Consider the following 13706-nt stretch of genomic DNA (forward strand, 5'->3'; position numbering starts at 1 on the left):
TTATTCACTGTTATTGATTTGGCAAATGTTTTCCTCTCTGTGCCCCTACATGAAGATTGACAGTACCTTTATGCCTTTACTAGTGTAGTATTCCAGTACACCTGGTGCAGATTCCCACAAGGGGGGTAAAACTCACCCAGCCAATACCCCACGGCCCTACAGGGAGTAGACTGACAGACTGCCCCTTACTGGATGTTCTCCTTTTCAGTATGCGGATGACCTACTCTATTTGTTTGCCAGGATGCCAAACTCCTGGAACGCTTGGTCTATTCTCGACTTTCCCGTTTTCTCTCAGCTAACTTCCTCCTTGACCGCCTGCAATCTGGTTTCCGCCCTATGCATTCTACTGAAACTGCTCTTACTAAAGTCTCCAATGATCTCCTCACTGCTAAATCCAAAGGTGACTCTTCTCTACTCATTCTTCTGGATCTCTCTGCAGCGTTCGATACTGTGGACCACCAGCTCCTCCTCAGGATGCTTTGCTCCATTGGCCTAAAAGGCTCTGCACTCTCTTGGTTTTCCTCCTATCTCTCTGACCGCACTTTCAGTGTCTCCTTTTCTGGATCTATCTCTTCTTCTGTTCCGCTCTCTGTCGGGGTTCCTCAGGGCTCAGTCCTAGGTCCTCTCCTCTTCTCCCTCTATACTGCACCCATTGGACAAACCATCAGCAGATTTGGTTTCCAGTATCATCTTTATGCTGATGACACCCAGCTGTATACCTCAGCACGTAACATCACTCCTGCCTTAATCCAGAACACTAGTGACTGTCTGCTGTCTCTAACATCATGTCCTCTCTCTTCTTGAAACTTAATCTTTCTAAGACCGAACTTCTTGTCTTTCCACCATCCACTAACAGAGACTATCCTAACCTCTCCATATCAGTCTGTGGGGTCACCATAACCCCAAGGCAGCAGGCCCGCTGTCTTGGGGTTGTGTTGGATTCCGACCTCTCCTTTGAGCCACACATTCAATCTCTTGCTCGCTCTTGCCGGATGCATCTCAGAAACATCTCCAGAATCCGACCATTTCTCACATTTGAAACCTGTAAAGTGCTAACTGTTGCTCTGATTCACTCTCGTCTAGACTATTGTAACTCTCTACTAACCGGTCTTCCACTCACTAAACTCTCTCCTCTCCAATCGATTCTTAATGCAGCAGCCAGGCTCGTCTTTCAGACTAAACGCTACATGGATGCCTCCAGTTCATGCCAGTCACTGCACTGGCTGCCAGTCTCCTTTCGAATACAGTTTAAAATAATAACCCTCATCCACAAAGCTCTGAATAATGCTGCACCTTCCTACCTCTCCTCTCTTATCTCAGTTTATCGCCCAACTCGTGCTCTTAGATCTGCCAGTGATCTTAGATTAACCTCTACCCTAGTGCGGACCTCCCACTCGCGTCTCCAAGACTTCTCTAGAGCTGCACCAATTCTATGGAATGCTCTGCCCCGGACTATCAGACTAATAGCTAACCTCCAAAGTTTCAAACGTGCTCTTAAAACCCATTTCTTTAGGCAAGCCTATAACACTCATTAACTGCATGAAGTTTTAACTCTTCTACTAACCCGTCCTGTGTCGTCCTCCCATCTGTTATCCAGCAACCAACAGGCACCAGACTTCTCTGCAGTCCCATTCACCCTGGACCTGGTATATAAGATGACGGCTGAGTGGTTCAAGCGACAGCAATTCCATTTATTATATTTTGTTCTATTCCCTAAGAAGAATGGCTTGACCATTAAATATTCTTTTACCTCGTGGTACCCCATCATCCTCATAAACCGTAAGCTCTGGCGAGCAGGGACCTCACTCCTGTTGTTCCATACAAATGTTGTGCTCTGTCATGTTATATTATATTTGTATTTGTTTCCTATGATTTGTAAAGCGCTACGTAATATGATGGCGCTATATAAATAAAGATTATTATTATTATTATTATGCATTTATTGACCTTATGTGTTTTCTGTTCCAGAAGGGTTGCAAAGTTTCCAAAGACAAGCTCCAGTACTGCCAGGAGAAGGTGGTCTTCCTAGGCCACTGCTTCTCAGCCACAGGGAGATACCTGACAGAGGGAAGAAAGCTGGCAGTCCAGAATGTGCCCCTGCCCTGAGGCCCTAAGCCTCTTCACATGTTTCTAGGACTGGCCAGCTCCTGCAGGCCTGGAATAAGGTCTGCTGCCTCCAGCCCAATGCTGCCCCTTTCTGACTGAATTGCCTCTTCCCCATTTGCCCTTAGTCAGGAGGCAATTGATGCATTCCAAAGCCCTACACTGGCAAGTCTGCCCCGGCCCTAGGCACATGCTATTGAACCAGACCTTTTATTTTATTTTGCACGGAGTATCTAGGCCACAGGTGTCCTAGCCCAGGAACGTGGTGGCCTCCCCAGTGGCCCACTATTAGGCCCGGTTAGACTCAGTCGTGAGGGGAGCTCCTCATGTGTCAGTAGCTGCAGCCAGCAATCTGCTCACCAAGGCCAGTGAGTTGATCTTAGACCCTAGATCACTCAGTTACTGTGCAAACCCCACATACCTTGCACAGTGTCCTCACCCAAGTACAGCCCAAGCATCTGAGCAAAGGCCAGACAGCTCAGACTCCAGTGTGCACTCCTGATTCCCCAGGATACACTGATAAGGTGCACAGCTCTGAATCCTTCGTTCTATCGCCAGCCTTCCAGGATTCAGAGAGGGGGGGAGAGAAGGGTGATTAACCCAGATGTTGAGTTTTTTCTCATAGATGGCTCCAGGTCTGCAGGAGAAGACAGACGGTTCTACACTGGATATACAGTGGTCAGTGGTGCACATGAGGTAGTACAAGCAGAACCACTCCCTCCACACAGGTCAGCGCAGGAGGTGAAGTGATGGCACTCAGGGAAGTGCTACAGCTGGTGGAAGGTAAAAGGGCAAACATCTATACTCAAGGTATAGTTCTGGGGTCTAAACACGACTATGAACCCATATGGAAAGCTAGAGATTTCCTCACCTCTGCAGGGAACCCCTTTAAGCATGGCACGCTGGTTAAAGAGTTAATGGATGCTCTCTTACTTCCACAAGAGGTGGGGATAGTAAAACTAAAAGCACACACAATTTGGTAACTCCACAAGCCAAGGGTAAGTATGTGGCTGACGGGATGGCGAAGGCAGCTGCACAGATGGAACCCAGAGACTGTCCTGAAGTCTCAGCGGTGAGTTCTGAGCTAAAAGTTTGATCCACAGGTGCTCCAGTCCCTGGTGGCCCGAGAGTCATCAGAAGTGAAGGAAGTGTGGAGGAAAGCTGGAGCCCAGATGCCGATGGGACCTGGATGCTGGGAGAGAGGGTGTGCCTGCCCAGAGCTCTGCACCCGACAGTAAGCCAAGTAGCCCACGGACACACACACATATCCAAAATGGCCATGCTAGTGCTCATAAACCACCAGTGGTTTGCCCCGGGCATTACTACCCCTGTCACTAGACTAGTGAAAGCCTGTATAGTCTGTGCCCGCCACAAACTGGGTAAGGTGGTAAAGACCCCACGGAAGGTGACACCCAAGCTGCTGTATCCCTTCCAGAGACTGCAGATGGATTTTATCCAGCTACCAAAAAGTGGTACGTAGGAATACGTGCCTGTGTGCATTGATCTCTTTCCAGGGTGGCCAGAAGCTTCTCCCATGACCAAGGCTACTGCCAGAGCTGCAGCCAAGAAGTTGGTGAGTGAGATTTTTTTCTGCAGGTTTGGACTTCCAGAGACCATAGAGTCCGGTCGCAGAACCCACTTCACTGGACAGGTAAAGACCTGAAACCTTGTCCCTCCTGGGTGTAGAACAGGCCCTGAACGCCCCTTGCCCTTCCCAAGTTAGTTGTGGGTTTGAGAGACTAAACGGCACTCTTAAGTTAGAGATCCAGGAGGCCATGGAGGTAACAGGGAAACCATGGCACGAGTGCTTTCCTGCTGCCCACCATTCAGTTAGGACCACCCCCAAAAGAAAGATGGGATTGTCAACCTTTGAAGTACTTTTTGGCTGTGCACCCATGCCACACAGTTGAGCCAGGCCTTGAAAAAGGTTGGCAAAAGTGTTTCTGATTCCTTTTTCAGATGCAGACAGAGACCTCAGGACGCATAACCTGAAGCCTGGAGACTACGTGGTGGTAAAGAGACACCAGAGAGAGAGTCTGGAGCATCGCTACGATTGTCCTTTCCAAGTCCTGCTGACCAGTGCCACGTCTGTGAAGCTAGAGGGAAGTCAGCATGCTTCCACGCTTTATATTGCAAACTTACTTATTCTTCTTGCTAGCCGGTCTCTTCTGACTGACTGTATGCTCAGGGACACCCCAACCATGACTATCACTGTAACTATAGGACCGACCAGGGTAGGAGACTTTACCTACGGATGGTGCAACAAGACAATGACCTTCTTTAACATTGACAGCACAGGTAACCCTGTATTAGCAGTGTCTGATGTGTACTGGATTTGTGGGGATAGGAGAGTCAGGTCAGGCCTAGAGGCTGGGAAGGTGAGTGTATGGTGATAACACTTGTGCATTCCTTCTTCGTGATCCCCAGGGATAAGGTTGATCAGACACATAAAGGAAAGGTAGAGAGTCCCAATGGATTCTGGAGGTCTGAGAGAAGCACCTAGATGACAACGTTTATACAGATACAGTGGGAGCACCAAGGGGGGTCCAGTCCATTATTCCCCAGAGAGCTATGAGCAAAGATGTTGATTGGGTTAACTGTTTTTATTGTAATCAACAGAGATTTGTGAATTATATCCAATTATATGCTTTCCAGAACCGCTTGACTTTGGACATGATCATTGCTGAGAAGGGACGAGTCTGTAAGATGGTGGGAGTGGCTTGTTGCAAGTACATCCCGGATGACATCGTCCCCTACGGATCCATTATCCATGCACCTGAAAGACTGTCCAGGGAACCAAAGAGAAACTCAGAAGTGGACGCTATATCCTTCACTTTGTGGTTGGGGGATTGGAAGGGTTTCCTTTAAGTGGGGGGTGATATTGGGGATTGTGATTTTGCTCTTGTCACTTATTGCGTGTTATGTGGTCCCCCTCATCAAGTCCACCAAGTATCATGGGTATCAGTAGTTAGACAAGCCAAAGACCCCCTTACTCAAGTTACCTAAATTTGCATAATGAAGATATCCCTCTAAGATCAACCACCCCTGAAACATATCAAACAGCCCCCTGGAGTAGGGAGAGGTAGAGTAGAGATTTGATTTCCACATGTGAAAGTCCACTAAATGGGGGCACACTCAACAAGGGGTCTGCTGTCATCCAACTGGTGAAGAGGAGAACGAAGCACATATGGGCAGATCTGTAGGTCCTTCTAGACTAAGAGTAGCTGAGAGAAATTCCAGGATTTAGGGGGGACTGTTAAGGTAAACCTGCTGATAGATCAAATCCTGTCATTTCTACTTGTTCTATTTTCCTAAAATCATTGTAACAGAGACTTCATTATAAGATGGCGCCGACATCGTGATCATAATGAAAACAATTAAGGCTAAAGAATGTCAACAAGACTTCAATCCTGACGTCAATAAGCAACAGCAAGGAAGTTCTCCAATCAAGAGACTACACGAGCTGGGAATTCTCCGCCCATTCTGCTTCTTCCATAATTTCTATTTAGTTTTGTGAAACCAAATAAAGTTCTAGCAGTGCAGATTTGCCATGGCCATGATCGCATGAGTGAGATTTAAATCAGCAAATGTGTCTGAATTAATTTCTTATGATGTTCACGCATGCTTATTGATTAGAAACACGCAGTCAACGCACACTAAAAGAGGATGTCTTGAATCCTACCCTAACATCCCCAATATACACAGCCCACCCCAGTATACACTGCCTCTCCCACCCCAGTATGCACAGTTCCCCCCTCCAGTATGCACAGCCTCTACCACCCCCCTAGTATGCGCAACCCCCCCCCCCCAGTATGCTCAGCCTCCCTCCCAGTATACACAGCCTCCTCCCCCCAGTATGCACAGCCTCTCCACCAGTGTGCACAGCCCCCCCCCCCAAGTATGCACAGCCTCTCCTCCTCCAGTATGCACAGCTATGACATCCATAAAATAATAAACATTGTGCTTACCTCCAGCCTCGGCGCTCCCCCACAGCTCCTCTCCTGCTGGTCCTGGCTGCCACATTCTGTGCGCACCAGCCTGTGCCTATCAATTTCATTTGCACCTTAAAGCCACCAATGTAATTGAGTTTTCATGTAGTACGGACTTGCCAGCGTTTGGCGAGTCTGTACTACCGGCAGCCATCCGCCACTACTAAAAAGGGGTACACACTATGCAGGAACTTCATCCCACCTCATGGCAGACGCGGCCCTGACAGTGACTATTGGCTACTATGTTGGCTGTTCACTATTTTATGGATGCACTGGGATGATAATTGCTACGTCATGTTGGCTATTGTGGGGCACTGTTACTATATTGGTGACTGTGGGAACATGGTAACTATATTTGCTACTGTGGGGACACAGTTACTATATTGGCTACTATATGGACCTAATAGTGAAATCTATGTGAGATGGATAACTGTAATTGTTGATTAGTGTAGGTATCTTTTTTTTCACGATGCACAATATGACATTCTTCTTACTCCAAAAGTAGAGAGCCTGTTGTTAAAATTTTGAATCCCACCCCTAGTCATCAGAATACTAACTGATTATTGTTATTAATGGAAATAAAAGGGGCAAATGACAAAATCAAAAAATTACAGATGTGCCCACATTCCGGGCTTTTGCCAGTTTCGTCACACAGGACAAAGGTCTTATTATAGGGCATGTACATTACTTGATCGTGGCGCCTGCAGCCAGGATTGCGATTATTGCGATTCCAGCTGTTACAGCAGAGGCCTGGCTCATGCAGACAGCTGGGCACCCGCACTGCAGTCACTGTTTACTATTGCCACAGTAACCTTTTCATGCAGAAAATACACGCCCAATTGGATATGCATTTTTGTCCAGGGTCTGCAAGGGTTAACTTTTGTTTTATACACTGTATAGCAATGATAATATATTATTTGTGTTCTATGGGTCAGTATTATTATGGCAATATCCCATTTACAGCTTTTATCGCTAGTTTGAATAATTGACCAGAATAAAAACACATTTGGAGAGAATAATCACTTGATTTTGCATCACCGTCTGCTAAGGGGCGTAACATTTTTATTTTTATATTGATTGAGTTGTATCAGTTTTTTTATTACTTTGAATTGTATTTTTTTTTGGTTGGATGGTATGGTGTTTGCTGTACAGTTTTAGTAATGATTTTATTTTATAGTACGGATTATTACTAACACAGTGATACCTTATATGCGCGGTTGTGTGGTGATTTTCACTTTTAAAATTTATGGGGCATTTAGGGGAGTTTTATTATTTTAATTTTTTTTATTATAAATATTTTTTCCACTCTGGGACTTGAACCGGCAATCATCTGATCACTTGTTGAAACTAATACACTTTGATTCTGATATATGACAGTGTTTCAGCTTCTGCCGATGGATAAGCTGACATGTACAGTGACAGATCTTGTCAGAGACAGGATATGTCACTAAGCAACTAAAGGCAGTCCTGGGTCCCTCATCGGACACAGGGCTGCCATGGAGATGATCACCATCCCGAACCTGACACGGAGGGTGCCAATCATGGGGTGGAGGTTGAGGAAGCCCTATAGACGCTGCTCTCATGTTTGACAGCGGCGTTTAAAAGGTTAAACAGCTGGGATTGCAATTAAAGCCCATTGGTAAGATCAAAAAGTTATTTTTTTACTCATTAGATCATGTACACTCTGCACCCCATCTTGGCCGAAAGAAAATGTAGATATTTTTGCTAATTTATTAAACAAGAAAAACAAATATCACATGGTTATAAGTATTCAGACCCTTTGCTCAGTATTGAGTAGAAGCAGCTTTCCCACCTGGAATTGGGGATCCTCTTCAGTTCCCCCAGGTTGGATGGTGAACGTTGGTGGAAAGCCATTTTAATACCACTCCAGAGATGTTCAATCGAGTGTAGGTCAGGGCTCTGACTGGGCCAGTGAAGAGTAGTCACAGAGATGTTCTGAAGCCTCTGCTTTGTTATTTTAGCTGTGTGCTTAGGGTCATTGTCTTGTTGGAAGGTGAAACTTCAGCCCAGTCTGGGGTCCAGAGCACTCTGGAAGAGGTTTTCATCCAGGATATCACTGTACTTGGCCCCATTCATCTTTCCTTCAATTGCAAACAGTCGTCCTGTCCCTGCAGCTGAACCCCCCCCCCCCCCCCCCCACTACCCCTTTGCATGATGTTGCCACCACCATGTTTCAGTGTTGGGATTGTATTTTGCAGGTAGTGATCTTATTTCTCATAGTCTTGGAGTCCTTCATGTGTTTTCTGCAAACTGTATGAGGGCTTTCATATGTCCTACACTGAGGATAGGCTTCTGTGGACATACTCTGCCATAAGGCCTTAACTGGTGGAGGGCTGCGGTGAGAGTTGACTTTGCTGTACTTTCTCTTATCTCCCTACTGCATCTCTGTAGCTGAGCCACTGTGATTTTGGGGTTCTTCTGTCGCTTCCTTGTTGAGGTTCACCTTCTTCTTCCCGGTGCTTGTAAGTGCATGTCGTACGTCACAATTTGAATTTTAAATCCAGCGCGTAGTCCGAATCCGCCAGGTTGTTCGACAGCCACGCTCCTGATTTGCGTCACATGAAAGTCAAAATTTCCCAAAATCCAATCCTGTGCGCCAAAAACCCTGTTAAATGCGGCGCAAATCGGAAATCGTCGGGAGACCCGGCGAAAATGCGGTCCGCAGACCCTTAGTAAATGAGCCCCATGGTGTCTGCATAGCCAGTGCCAGCCCACATTCTGGAATCTTACACTGACCAGCCTAGGGAGTAATAGGAGCTAAAACAGCAATAAAATTGAGTAAAATTGTAAAGTGAGAGGTGAAGAATTATCTTTATTGTGTAAACATCTTTCATGGGCAAACCCCTTTAATATGTTCCCCCCATTTTGTCAATGCTCCAGTGTGTAGTTGCTTTGCAACACTATTTTTAAATCCTTACTGCAACCCTTTAATTGTTATGACTGTACGATCCAGACTGCCCAAATAAAATAAAACCACGAACCACCGGGAGCTCAGGCCCCTTTAACCTTAAACCAATATTCGCCGATAAATAAACACACAGAGACTTGTATTAACGTTAAACATATGTGGGTTGACATGAGGGTCGGCCACAGCTTTATATATTATTATTATTATAATAAACATCTTGTATTTTTTTTATATTATTTTTTTGTATTATTTAAAACATAACTTGACAGGTAACAAATGTAAACAAACCAAGAGCAACCAAACCCCTCCCACCTGTATGCCTGCCAGCCAATGGGCATGTAGGCCAAATAACCCAACTAACCGCCAGCTGTGACAAAAGCAAAGCCGAAAATACCGTAAACAAAGGGAGGGTGGGTGGGAAACGCAATCCAGAAAGAGGGTGAGTGACGCCTGCAGCCCCTATTTAAGCTATGCTCACTTCCTGTACCACCCACGACACAAGCCCGCCCCTAGTCACGTAGCCCCCACCTCCCTGGAATACGCAGGGAGACAGAAAGGAAAGGGAAAAACCACCTTAGTTAAAGAAGGGCCTATTCCTGTACATAGAACCCCACTAACTAAGAGCCCTTTGTGCAGTCATTAGCCCAACGGCTATACGCCTCCGGGCTTGCAAAGAGATGAGTCCCCCACTTATCATAAACTGATGGCATTTATATATGAATATTTCTTTAAATGCGGAAATGAATGATAGATTGTAAGACTAAAGAAGATACAGTATACTAGACCTTAGGTTCTAAAATACAAATTATGGACATTGTATAGCAGTTCTTTTAGAACTGACTACTGCTATTGGAATGAAATATTACTTATAAGGAACACTTCCGCGTGCAGTTCACAGATAGAAAATACGGATTATTTCACAGCAGAATCTTTAGTTCTGCAGTAGTGGAGGCCACACAATAACTCTGTAGCACTTTAAAATGGATTTTGCATTGCTATACCTCCTCCTCATATAGAAGCAGATTTTCTGTACAGCACATTGAACTGCTGATGGCTTAGCAGAAAAGAATTGGGTGTGCTTTGCTGGACACCCAGGAAGTTGTTGCCTGCAGAAGCAGTAGCTGCTAAAAGGTTTGTTGTGGTACATTGCACTTAGTAATAAGATTGGAGTCTTGCTACTGATATCAAGGCTTCTCTGGCTTTTTCACAAATTAAAATATTGATTTTTTACTCTCCCCACTTAGCAGCTTACTCTATTCCTTTCCTAGCAAATGGAAAGAAAAATAGTGTAGGTGGTTACTTACAGATTTCATTGTGTTATATGTAAGAGTGTATATTCAGGATTGTTTTCTATGTGATTGTAAGTAATTTTCTCCTTCCACCAGAGAGGTGGGGGAGTCAGTTATAAAATGTTGTTTACTCAAGTACTATCTCGAAATGAAATGCTTAAAGGAGTAAAGGAATCATCTATGGTCAAATATATGGGCAAATCATGCAAAACATCAAGAAGGGCACTTAGACACTTATCTTCTGAAGCATGATGTCAATAAATCCAAAGTTATTTCCATAAGTAGTGACCCTAATGGTGATCGCTGGTCATCTGACATCTGAACATAGTGCTGTATGGCTTGTTACAGTACAATGCCAGATATTACTGTCACTGCATGGCTTAGTCTTGGTCATGATTCAGCCAGAAACCCCAATCAGCAAAGTTTGCACATGAATTGACTGTTGACTGATTTTTAAAGGGAACCTGTCATCAGGAAGGTCATTTTTACATGATTACAGGTTCCAGTTGCTTCTGGCATGTTGATTTCTAATATGCCTTTGTTGTGCATATGAATAATTCCAGCACTTTTTAATTATTTCTTTAACATTATATGGACCCTCTCTCTCCCCTCATCCTCACTCACTAGCCTCCCCTCTCTCAACCTCCCCTTTGCTCCCTCGCCCTACTTGAGCTAACTGCCACAAATAACTCCCCCTCCCTTCCCCGGACTCACCACACACTGCTGGCAGGGAGCCAGGTGATACTAAAGAACCAATTAAAAGGCAGTAGAATTATTTAGATGGCCGGCAAAGGCATTTTGAAATCAACATGCCAGAGGCTTTTGGAGCCTGTTATTGCGTAAAAATAACCTTCCTGTTGACAGGTTCCCTTTGATGGCCATGCAGTTTGATGTTTATTTGCAAACTCAGTCAAGTTGGGTCTTTTTGCTACATGGTAGCTGCTAGGTGGGACCATTAGAGTTATGTTTTGCAATGGGCTGAGCACCTGTGGTACAAAATGTATATTGGTAACATATGAATATTAGGGCTTAACCAGACAACCATTTGGGGGGCAGTGATCTGTTCACATAATTTGTGACTAGATCACGGCCCCCATAGACTTCTATGTCACCTGCAGTGAGCACATGTGTGTCACCACATCGTGTCGGATGGCTGCTCGTCTTCCTATGGAACGAGGAGGGGTGAGGAGCGTTCACCCCTCCCTCCTCCTCCTCTGGTACTGGTGAGCACAGGGCTGTGTGAATGTAGCCTTAACTGAAACAAAAATACCAATTTCTGTGGATATAGCTTGGATGGGATGTGAATAGTCCTATCAATCAATCGCTAAAGGTACCATCTATTATAGAAGTGGTGAAGCAGAGCTCTAGCATGTTCTGTCCTTTCTGCTCGACTCGATTCTTGTGGGTGTAGTTGACAAGACACTATATCTTATTAAAAGATAATACTCCCACTTGTTTATAAATTAATTGTAAATAAATATAATTGTAGACATGATAATTTAAATAATAAATCTAATGCTTACTGTAGAGAGCAATCTGGGATCTCAGGCTTTAAAATTCATGGATCACTTATGACAACTATAGACAAAATACACTCTTTTTGTCATTTACAAATAATATAATGAGTATTATTACTGTATTGAGTAAATACATTAGATGGTAACTTCCTATATCTGCCGATGGTGTCTATTTTTGATGGGGCCTTCCTATACTCTCTACTGACTTTCTTCTGAAGGCAGATGTCAAAAAGATAAGGATCAGGCAATTTGAAATTACACTATCCGTTCCATTTGTTCTGGGGAGATAAGCCAATGCCACGGTATTAATATAGATTATTATAGCGGTGCTTATCAACCAGTTTTTATTTTAACGTATATATATCCAGTAAAGGATATCCATTAGGGTGAGCTAATGGAACTTTCTAACAAGTTGTCTAGGGAGAATTCAGGTGGAAAATAAGCACAAGACAAGTGACAAGAAAGGTGAAATGTATATGTACCATGTAATGCAGTAGACAAACAGTTGAGTGCGCTCAGGTAAATGTACATGATCCTATGTATTTGTCATACTCTTTCAGATTGTATTGCTGTACACTTTCCTCTTAGCACAGGTATTCACCTACACCATAGTACATTAGTAAGTTTATTGACATTGCATGAGTGGCCACTGGTGTTACATAAAGTGGCAAAACAGGTTTATCTTTCTGCTTCAGCCTGTAGTTCTGTCTATCCCAATGTGCGTAAAGGTTACATAAAGACATAAATCTGCTGAACTTAAAAGGGATTTAGTAATAGCCAAAATATTTCCCAGCGCTTCTGAAGACTATTATCTGAAATATGTGAACCCATAGAAAAGATCTACTGTTCTGAACAAGGGGTACAATGTCTGGTCTGTTATAAAGAGCCTCTCATTTAATGATCTCATAACCCATAGAATTATCACTCACATAAATCTGCTCCATTCAAAGCTAAACTGATTAAAAATGACATATAAAAATGAAATGATATCTAAATACAAGTATTTCATTTTGAAGGTAATATCAGTTTTCTCTACAATTGTATCACTTGTAGACATTTACACATACCTATTATTATCTCCTTTCTTGTTAAAATACTTGACATAGGTTGTTTTAAGATGACCATGCAACATCCCCCACCGGGGCCTAGCCCTTGAGGAGAGGCCTGGAGACAGCCGGGGCCCGCGGTACCGGAGTGGCTGGCGGTTGCGGCCTAAGCACGCTATTGTCACGGTGCTTGGTACGGGGGAACCGGAGGGCTGTCCTACAGCCTGGCAGGTCTCCAGCAGGGTGGTGTTGGCAAGAAATGATGAGGGAGAGGCTGCTATAGCGGATCTCCCTGGGGCAACCCCTTAACGTCCCGAGTGTGAGTCTCTGGGTGATGGACAGGGTGCCGGTGATGAAGGCAGCCGTATTAGCAGGGACCAGACGGAGACAGAAGTTGAAGAAAACAACTTACAGTTCACTTTAGGATTCCACACTAGAATAATCATCCACTAGAATCCCTTCTAAAAGTACTCCAGAACATTCCTGGCCAGGGAGTTTTATTACCTCCCTTTGGTCAGGTGGTGGCTGCTCCTCCAATCACATCTCAGCTTACAGAGCACAGGATGTAACACATATCATTGGACAACAGCATCTTGCATCATACAAAATACTTAACTCCTGCGTTGCCAGGCAGGATTCACCACTGCAATACCCCTATGTCCTATCAGAACCATGTAGTGTGATGTGGGTATATGCAGGTGGGACGTATTCGCAAACACTACCTCGCCATTGCATCGGCGAGGGTGTTGCATACCCCGGGGGCAATTGAAAGAGCCGCCCTCGGCTCGACTACAGATGTATTGGGGCACAGAGGGGGCTAAGGGCACCTCTGG

Source organism: Engystomops pustulosus, chromosome 4, assembly GCF_040894005.1.
Source record: "Engystomops pustulosus chromosome 4, aEngPut4.maternal, whole genome shotgun sequence".
NCBI lineage: Eukaryota > Metazoa > Chordata > Amphibia > Anura > Leptodactylidae > Engystomops > Engystomops pustulosus.